Genomic DNA, 10,278 nt, shown 5'->3' with positions numbered 1-10,278 from the left:
TCCCCTCCTGCCACAACAAAATGCTTTGCTTGGGGAAACTTGTACAGTTTTCTCCATATGGTAAAGGAATTTGGATCATGAAAATGGCACATAGGAACACTTCTCTCCAAATCCCAGCATCTGAGGCTGCTATTAGTTTATCCATACAGATCTCTCTACAGATCTCTTAATCTTAGTCCCTGGCCCAAGTAGAATGCTAGTAGCTTTTAGCAATTCAAACTTATAGCAATTTCTGAATTCTCCCCATGTAAAAAAACAACACAAAATCCATGCACACACATACACACGCACACACTCAAGCACATAGGAAACTACCACATCTGGAAAGAGAGATGTTTTAGCTCAGTCTTTTGGCCTTTTAAATTCTTTCTCTTATGTTTCTTTGAGCACTAAATAATGTTACTCCTTTCTCTAGGATCTGAAGCCCTTCTACAATCTCAATATATTCAAGCCCAAGTTAAGCAACCTGTGGTCTCCAGATGTTGCTAAACTGCAATTCCCAATACTCCTTAACATTGGCTGGTCATTGTTTGGGGATGTTTAGAATTGTAGTTCAGCGACTACAAGCGTAGGACAAGTTTATAATGCTAAGAGAAACTGGTCCAACAAAATATATCATTTCTAATGTAATTTATTTTTTCCTCCTGGGCCAAGAAAACAGCAGCCCTAGGTACCAAAGTGTTGATTTTTACAAGACCAAATATATTAGACAGAGTATTGTAAAAGCCTCAATGGAAGCTTATGCCTGTGAGGCAGTCAATGTTTTTTTCTGATCCAAGCAACTAATATAATTAGGAAAAATTCTCCACCTGAAAAAGCATGATTTCAAAAATGTCCTCACTCATCCTGGTCTATATCTAATAATTTCTAAAATAGGGGGACTCTATAATGTCAAAGTTCTGCTGTTTGCCACCGAATCAAGCACCAGTCTCTATATATTTCACATTCAGGTCCACTATTTATCTCAATTATCTCAAACTTTCTGTACTTTGATATGGAGAAAAAGAAATTTCATTCAAAAATATAATTATTGTTTCAAGCCATGCTTGCACATAAAATTATCTTCTTGTTTTTGAAAGGGCTTTGAGTCATGTATAAGTATACACAAGGCATACTTCACTGGGTGCAGACCTCATCATCACTATTCTTTTCAAAGGCAGGATCCTCATTAATGATTGTACATTTCCTAGAGCCATCCAACAATTGCTTTGCCAAGGTAAGAGTAATTCTATTGCCTCAGTGATGGTTAGCTGGTACTATACTGTATGTCTTCGGTGGGGAAAGGGCCTAAGTACCTTATGTTCAGGAGGCTAAAGCACAACTGCTTGCCCAGAAACAAAAGACCCATGTATGATTCATAATGTAGCAGGAACATTCAGTGGTATATTGTTTATTTTATCATATATTCGGATCTTCAAAAACCTAGGAGTGACTACAATGTACGCTATCCCAGGTTGCCTTCACAACAGTCAGATGAGGTATGTACAGCTTAAAACACATAAAAAACAAGTGGAGCTTCGATCACATCATAGTGGCTGCCGTTTGACTTTTTTGATAAAAAGTCAGGATGATAAACTGGATGATAAATTGATTAGGGAACAAATAATGAGCTTTATGCCTGAATGCTTAAACCAACACTTCTCGATAGCTGTATTACACTGTGAATAGATCATAGCTAAGGTTACAATACTGTATGTTTTGCTTAAACTAAATTTTGATTGGTAAACATTTAGGACCAGGCAATTTCTGTTAAATTAAATCTATTTATATTAACCTGATCAAAATGTTTTGTTGTTTCTGCTGCAAAAAATCAATACAACTATCTCTTTGGAGGATATGGGTATACACACAGGCACATATACCTATTAAACCCTGTTCATTTTAGTTATTCTAACTGGGAGCGGATCTGTGTCTCCAATCTGTGTTTGCATATGCACAATTCATAATAATGTCTTTTAGAAGTGGTTATGTGGTGAATAATATCTGTATATTTTGATCAGTTAAGAAATATATTCTAGATAATTTCCTAAACAATATCTTAACTGATTGTGTTGTTATTCTGAGGCAAGCTTATTCTTACCCATGAACATTTTCCAATGTCTGCTTTCACTTACATGTGTGTGTGTGTGTGTTTGTTTTAATAGCACAAGAATAGAGCTGGTATATAGTCGGTAAATCTTTTCTGCTGCAATCTGACCTAATCAGTATAATGCACATAATGGCTTGAAATTTTCTGGCATATATTAGATTAATGTACTGTGCTCTGTGTGGGACTGCCTTTGAAAGAGACCCAAAACTATAACATCCAGCAACAACATAATCTAAGTGGTGCTACAGCTATTAGCATGAACAATAATATGTGGTTAACTGCACTGACTCTCACACACTACTGCTCAAATGGGAAAGCAACATCCATGGATGAGGGCAAGAGAGTACATTATAAAATTCACAACATTTTGCGTTGTGATGTCATCATGTCATGGGCATCTGTTGGACTATTGAGCATCTTCTGCTGCCTCATTTCAGTAATCAGTAGAAATCCTTTCCTTCATTCCCACCCACAGAAATAAGTGAGTATATAGGATAGGTTCTTTCCTCCCTCCCTCCCTCCCTCCCTCCTCCTCCTCCTCCTCCTCCTCCTCCAGCTTTGGAACTCTGAATCCTGGAGAAGTTTTTGGCTTTCTGATATTTCTAAGACTACCTCAGGTTGAGCTTGATTCCTGATAATTAATGGGGATGTTTACATTGTTTCCTTGGCAACAATACAAATCACATTAACATTTTCCAGGACATTTTTTAAACTTCCAAGCCTAGATCATAGTTCTGGACTGTTTGGTAGTCTCCAATCCTAGGATTAAGAGCCAACTCTGCTTAGCTTTTTCAAGATCAGCTAGATACTGCCACCTGCTAAGGACACCTGGTCTTTCTACTTTATGACAAATATGTCATCGTTTAAGAAGGCTTTGGGAACAAAAGTTTAATTTTACCTTGCTGCACAATCTCTTATTTTTGTTACTGCTTCTTTATCAATTCTATTTTTCTTACCTAGAAAATTTGTAAGGTGCTTTGGATATGTATTTTATAAACAGAAAACAAGTTAAAAATATTTTAAAAATAAAAATAAAGAAATAAAAACCTAATCTGGTGCTTGTTTTTTCACATGCTCCCCTAGAGAACTTGCATTTAAAAGCTCAGAGTCAATTTTAGAAAATTACTATGTTCTTGATATACTTACCAATGGTTAACTTAATCACAGTTTGTTAAAGGGTAAAGATCCCCCTGAGCTGAGTTTGGCTCCTGCTAACTATGTTTCCATATAATTTTCTTGGCAGCAATATGGAAGTGGTTTGCCATTGCCTTCCTCCAGCATGTTTTTTCAGCTTTTCAATCTAGCCCACAGCCCTGGTAATTCTCAGTGGTTTCCCAAGATACATACATAACACACACTAATCAGATTTACTTCATATCAGTGAAAGATGACTTTATCATCTGCTGTAGTTCCAAACCCCAAGCCAATTTTCTTGGTTTGTACAACACAGGAACTTTGTCTGTATAATGCACTGAACCACAAAGCAGTCAACATTTTAGCATACCATTTTGTGCAACTCCAGAATATCTGATTAGTTCAGTGTATCAGATAGAACCAGAAGTTGGGTTAACTAAATAAATTATGATTAAATTAACCATGGTTGCACATACCTTGCTAATGTAGTCACCAAATTATAAGCTAACCACACTGACTGGGTTTGAATAATATACTGGTTAACCAACCACATTTAGGATGATGTGCTGTGCAAACCTAGACACAATTACCTCTCACACTTTCTAGTTGCACTGTAGGAAAGAGGGATGGACAGAGGGATCAAGTGGGTAGCAAAGTACCATTGCTCTATAATCCAGCTTCAAGCTTCTTAAAAAGAGCATGGGCAAATTCTCTCAAGCGCTACCTTGCAATGAGTTGTTATTGTTTATTTGTTTGCTTCCGACTCTTCGTGACTTCATGGACCAGCCCATGCCAGAGCTTCCTGTCGGTCGTCAACACCCCCAGCTCCCCCAGGGACGAATCCATCACCTCTCGAATATCATCTATCCATCTTGCCCTTGGTCGGCCCCTCTTCCTTTTGCCTTCCACTCTCCCTAGCATCAGCATCTTCTCCAGGGTGTCCTGTCTTCTCATTATGTGGCCAAAGTATTTCAGTTTTGCCTTTAATATCATTCCCTCAAGTGAACACTCTGGCTTTATTTCCTGGAGGATGGACTGGTTTGATCTTCTTGCAGTCCAAGGCACTCTCAGAACTTTCCTCCAACACCACAGTTCCAAAGCATCTATCTTCCTTCTCTCAGCCTTCCTTATGGTCCAGCTCTCGCATCCATATGTTACTACTGGGAATACCATTGCTTTAACTTTGCGTACCTTTGTTGTCAGTGTGATGTCTCTGCTCTTAACTATTTTATTGAGATTTGTCATTGCTCTTCTCCCAAGGATTAAATGTCTTCTATTTCCTGACTGCAGTCAGCATCTGCAGTAATCTTTGCACCTAGAAATACAAAGTCTTTCACTGCTTCTATGTTTTCTCCCTCTATTTGCCAGTTATCAATCAAGCTGGTTGCCATAATCTTGGTTTTTTTGAGGTTTAGCTGCAAGCCAGCTTTTGCACTTTTGCAATGAGTAGGATTCCGTTATCTAATGCATGTGTAACAAACCATGTTTTACTGGACACTAAAACATGCATCAGGACAATTTGGTTTTTATTGGTTGAAATGCTATTTTCCCTCCATCTTTTCCTTTAACACATGCCACCTCTGTTTCCCCAATAGCATTCGTTTCATTAATTCTGCACTAGCCAATCTCATGGGTATGGTACAATTCAGGCTATAATACTGTGGGTCGGCATGTAATGAGAGAAGCAGGCTGACACCTTTATCCAGTCTATGTAGGTTGCAGGGCACCTTTGGCTCACTGGGACATCTCCACTATAGGATGCATGCACAGTTACATGAATGGTGTAGGTCAAGAAGATGTTTTTTGTTGTACTTTATTTGTTTTAAAAATTTCTATACTGCTTCACTTTAAAAGACCCTTGAAATTTACAATTAAAAATTATATTTATAATTTAAAACAATAGGTTCAAGCAATGACTTAAACATACATTAAGACAATTTATTTGAAAAACAATGCAGTGCAAAATATAAAATAAAATCAGCAAGATAATAATTAAAACAATTAACAGAAAGTAAAAGCAACAATTAAAAAATAAGTGTCACAGCAATGTTAACACAGTATTAAAAAATGTGAGGTGAAAGGTCCCCTGTGCAAGCACCGAGTCATGTCTGACCCTTTGGGGGGATGCTGCCGCTTTTGCAACGTTTTCTTGGCAGACTATAGCGGGGTGGTTTGCCATTGCCTTCCCCAGTCGTCACCTTCCCCAGCAAGCTGGGTACTCATTTTACTGACCTTGGAAGGATGGAAGGCTGAGTTGACCTGAGCTGGCTACCTGAGAATCCAGCTTCTGCTGGGATCGAACTCGGGTCATGGGGAGAGTTTTGGTTGCAATGCTGCCGCCTACCACTCTGCGCCACACAAGGCTCTTATTAAAAAAATAGGGGAGAATAAAAATGTCTTTGCCTGGCACTGAAAGAAGGAAGAAAAGTGTAACATATACTTCATCGGGGAGAGTATTTCAGAGTTCGGGAACTACCGCTGAAGGATCTGCTCTCAGGATCTGCTAAAACCAAGCCTAAACCACATTTGAAATGTATCTAGAAAATCCATTCATCTAAGAGTGTCTGAATCTGATTAGCCAGTATATGCTCAGGCATCTTACCAAAGAAAGGAATACTTATTTATTTATTTATTTTTCAAATTTGTATTACTGTCCATCTCTCCCAAAAGGGGGACTCTGGGCAGTTTACAATAAAATCAAAATTAAAAGCATATAAATTACATTTAAGAGACCAATAAATAAAGATAAATAACTAAATATAATTTATTATCTTCTGGGTCCAATGAAGTTTTTTTCAGGAGTGGTCTCACTACATTGTCCCTTAAAGATCCTGAGACTTCTCATTGAAAGGAGCAATTTATAACATCCTGGACTCAGCTGAACACCTCATTTCTACAAGATATAATAAGCCATGAGGAGCAAGTGAGAACCAAGCACCTCATTCACTTCATCAAATCTTAAAAAATGCTGAATTCCATCCAAAAGAAGAATCTGGTTAGACAGGGCCCTGAGCACTAGCACAAGCTGAACTGCCCAAACTTAGACTTAGAGTCTAAGTCATTACAAATTTGATTGCCTTTGCCCTCAAAGTGCCTAGCCTGCACATCACTGAAAACTACTTTTTGCCTATACAGACCAATGTGGAAAGCTGACTCAATTTTCTGCATGTAACAAATGCCAGATTATGTTGACAACTATATCTTGTCCTGCATCAGTGATTTGGCCATCTGTATATCAGTTTATGGGCAGCCCAATGGATGGCTAATCAGATTGTTAGTTGAACTGTTCACCTGTTATAGGTGATGATAACCCAGGGAATTACATCCTTCCTTCTCTTACTAAGCTCCTCACTAATGCAGAAGCATTAAATCTGAAGTTCAAGAAGGTGATTTCAGCTGTTACTTTTTTTTCCTAGAGAGAGACTGTGTTTTTCTGAGCTATGTGGTCAGAAAATGTTTAACCAAGGGAGCTTCTTCATGGTGGAAAAGAATTATGGTTGTTGAATTTCTGCCAACCATGAAGTTCTAAAAGGTACAGACTCCCTCCATCAGTGAAATGACAGCAGCATTAATATACCGTAAATATGCCCATTACCTAGTTCTGACTTTTCTCACCTGCCATAACTACAGCATAGTGATCTCTGTTAAAAGTTCATATGATTCATAATTTACCATTGCAAGAATGGATGGGGCATACAGTTGTGTCACAGTTTGGGGTATCACACATTGTATCTCACAAACCTTTCAAATGCAACCCTATAGCAAAGGCAAGGAGCTTGTAGGTAACTCAGTATGAACAGCAGTTGGGTCCCTACCCTAAGTTGAGCTGGGCCTCAGACACTGGAAAGCTGTGGTCTAACACGCTGTTCAGATGTGATTTATGAGCAATACTAGTTCAGAAGAGGAACAGTTTAACTGTCTCCTTTAACAGCCTGTAGCTTGATGGCTCTGTGCAGCTTAAATACACAACTGGCATGAAATATTCCATATAAAATCAGCCAGCAGCGGCTCTGTGTTGAAGCATTTCCTACCCTGCTCTGACTCAGTGACAATATGACCTTTTCACACTCCTGCAATTTGATTCTGTGCATTGCTTTTACACATTAGATCTACCCACTGCTCCTAAAACGACTGCAACCATTAAGAGCTCCCAGCTTAAAACCTCTTTAAAAAGGTCTAAAAATAAACAATTAAAAGTAAGGACTATTGCAAAATTGGATTCAATTTGGGATGAATTACATCTCCTACAAATTGGCTATTACAAATTAAATTTTTGCTTAGCCAGTGAGAACTTTTGTGCTGCTGAAAGGCTGATTACAAAAATCCCTTGCTTGACCCTCCAAATGAAGAGTTGGCAGATTTTATCTTTGAACAGGTTTTCTTCCCATAATTCCTCTCTATTTTTCATTATCCCATTCTTCTTTCTTGTTCTTTTTTTTCTGTTGCTTTTTGCAGGGTGGAAAAGAGATAGTTACCTTAGATTTATGTCTGCACTGAATAAATAGTACAGGTCCCACAAATGGTTTCTGCTTGGAAGAAAACAGTTTAGAGTATGGTAAGGCAAATGGATAAGATAATGTTTTTTTTATTTATTTATTTATTTATTTATTTATTTATTTATTTATTTTTCAAATTTAATTACTGCCCATCTTCCCCAAAAGAGTTTCTGGTATTTGTACTAAAACCATTATTCCCCCTTCAATAAACATTAATTTTTAAATATAAGGTTATCTAGGAAGCATAGTGAATGACTTTTGCACAGTCTATCTCTCACTATCTTGTTGTGAATATATGTGTGTCATCCATAACACATTGGGATAGGTTGAGAGATGCATGTAAATCACCATCCTCATCTTCTCTGACAGCTGAATGGCCCATTTCATTGCTTCATATTATTCCATTATAATATTATATCAGCTGTACATCACAATCCAATGCATGGTTGCCTAGGAGTAATGTCCTTTTAATACAATAGGGATTACTTCTGAATCAACACACATACAACTTTATTTATTTATTTATTATTCAAATTTCTACTACCGCCCATCTCCCCACAAAGACAATCACCCAAGAAGCTGAAAGCAGCTTAAGAAATTGGGCAGAACTACTGTGTTTTACTTTGCTTTGTCTATAGATGATCACATCTTGGTTGGTGGTGGGGAAATCCGTGTATTAAAGTATGTGTATGAATAAGTCTGTATGTATGTGCACCTGCAGAATAGAGTGGACACATAAATGGGTCCAAAATTGCATGGATTGACAGTTTGTATGTGGATGTGTCCCTGATAGCAATTGCAGAACAGTACAAGAATGCTTATAGGTACACATGCAGGTACAGCACAGATGAATCCTGAGTACTACTCTTTTGGGATCTACAGTCCCTCTTTCAAGTGGGGGTGCACTCATCAGGGGCATAAGGAAAGAATTCACACTGTTAACAAAGGATTGCTTGAGAATGTATGTACCTTAATTCAATCCTTGCCTGTATTAGTCTTGAGGTATATTTTACTCTCTGCCAGTCAAAGTCTTACAGTCTAGCAATTCTTGAATCTGGCCTTAAGTTCTTCACAATCAGATCAGCCCTAACACCTAATTTTGCATAGCAAAAACCATGATGGAGATGCACCATCATCCTCAGTGAAGAAGATCCACTGAGCCCTCTACAAGACAATGCAGTGGGTTCAGTTTTAAGTTACTTGATGTTGCCCAGTTGGGAGTAGATAAGAAGAATTAGATTTTCCTACCAGTGTACACAACTCTGAGGCATTTTAATTTGGCATTGCTTGTCCTAATCATTACAAGCACACAACACACACACATTTCTTGAACAAATCATAAATAAATCTTATTTATTAATTTTATTAATGTGCTCAAAAGCTGTATGGACAGCAACAGTTATCTGAGAATGAGCTTTCTCCCCCAGCTGTATTTCTCCCAACAGTTGCATTGTGTTGCAGCTTCTTAGAGTGTAGTCCCCCAGAAAGGGGAATTCTTCCAAAAATTAAGCAAAGATGATATTAAAACAGTAGGCAGATTTAGGCATGTGGTAACTGCTGCTAATCCTTTTTTATATATAATTTTTATTATATATATATATATATATATATGAAGAAAAGTTAAGAAAAGGAAAAAAGAAAAAAGAAAAAGTACAAGGAACAATATTCTCTTTCAGATAGAAAGAGAAAAAAAGAAAAAGTTATTTAAAGAAGTGATTTCCAATCTTCTTTACAGCAGTTACAAATTTATTATATCTCCTCCCTCTTTAAGATTACATTACTGTACATGATTCCATTCTTCCCATATTCAACCCTTTTTAATCAGCAGATCCAAAAATTACCATTTCATTTTTTTTCCATTTTCAGCAAAAAGTTCATAAAAGATCTTTTAAAGTCTTTTATAAAGTACCTGCTGCTAATCCTAAAGACTGAAAAATCATTCATCTCACTTCACTCATTGTACTTCTCTAATTATTTTCTTTAAAAAATGCAGGAACCAGTTTGGTGATTTTTCTAAGTAGTGATCTTTAATTAGCCAGATCACACATGCAGCCAATGTGTCATAGTGGTCAAAGCATCAGACTAGATTTTTGTGAAAGTAAGTAGAAATGAAAGACCCATATGTACCTTTTTGAGTTTTTGCAGCAAAATTAAGATATTACTCAAATGTACGTGCTCCAGGCCACTTTTTTACATCTCCCAAGAAGATTTGTTTCATTGATACAGCCTGTCAATTAATTCCAGAAACCTTGAGGGTGATGTTCTAGCTCTGCTGTTTCTTCAATTAAAATACATATCTGATTTATTCCTAGGGGCAGGATGAGAGCATGGTGTGTTTAGGGGAGTCTCAATTTGCAAACCACGAGCCCCTCTAAGCAATTTAGAGATTACTGTGATACCAGACTAGTCTCTCTCTCTCTCTCTCTCTCTCTCTCACACACACACACACACACAGATAAATACACTAGATGAGCAAAAAAATCTGTAGGATTACTAAGGTAAGGCTTTTTTATCATTTCCTCCCTTAGTATTACAGTTCTTCTGTCTTAAATCCAGCAG

This window comes from Candoia aspera, chromosome 6 (assembly GCF_035149785.1).
Source record: "Candoia aspera isolate rCanAsp1 chromosome 6, rCanAsp1.hap2, whole genome shotgun sequence".
In the NCBI taxonomy this organism is placed as follows: Eukaryota; Metazoa; Chordata; class Lepidosauria; order Squamata; family Boidae; genus Candoia; species Candoia aspera.
This window is presented reverse-complemented; position numbering follows the sequence as displayed.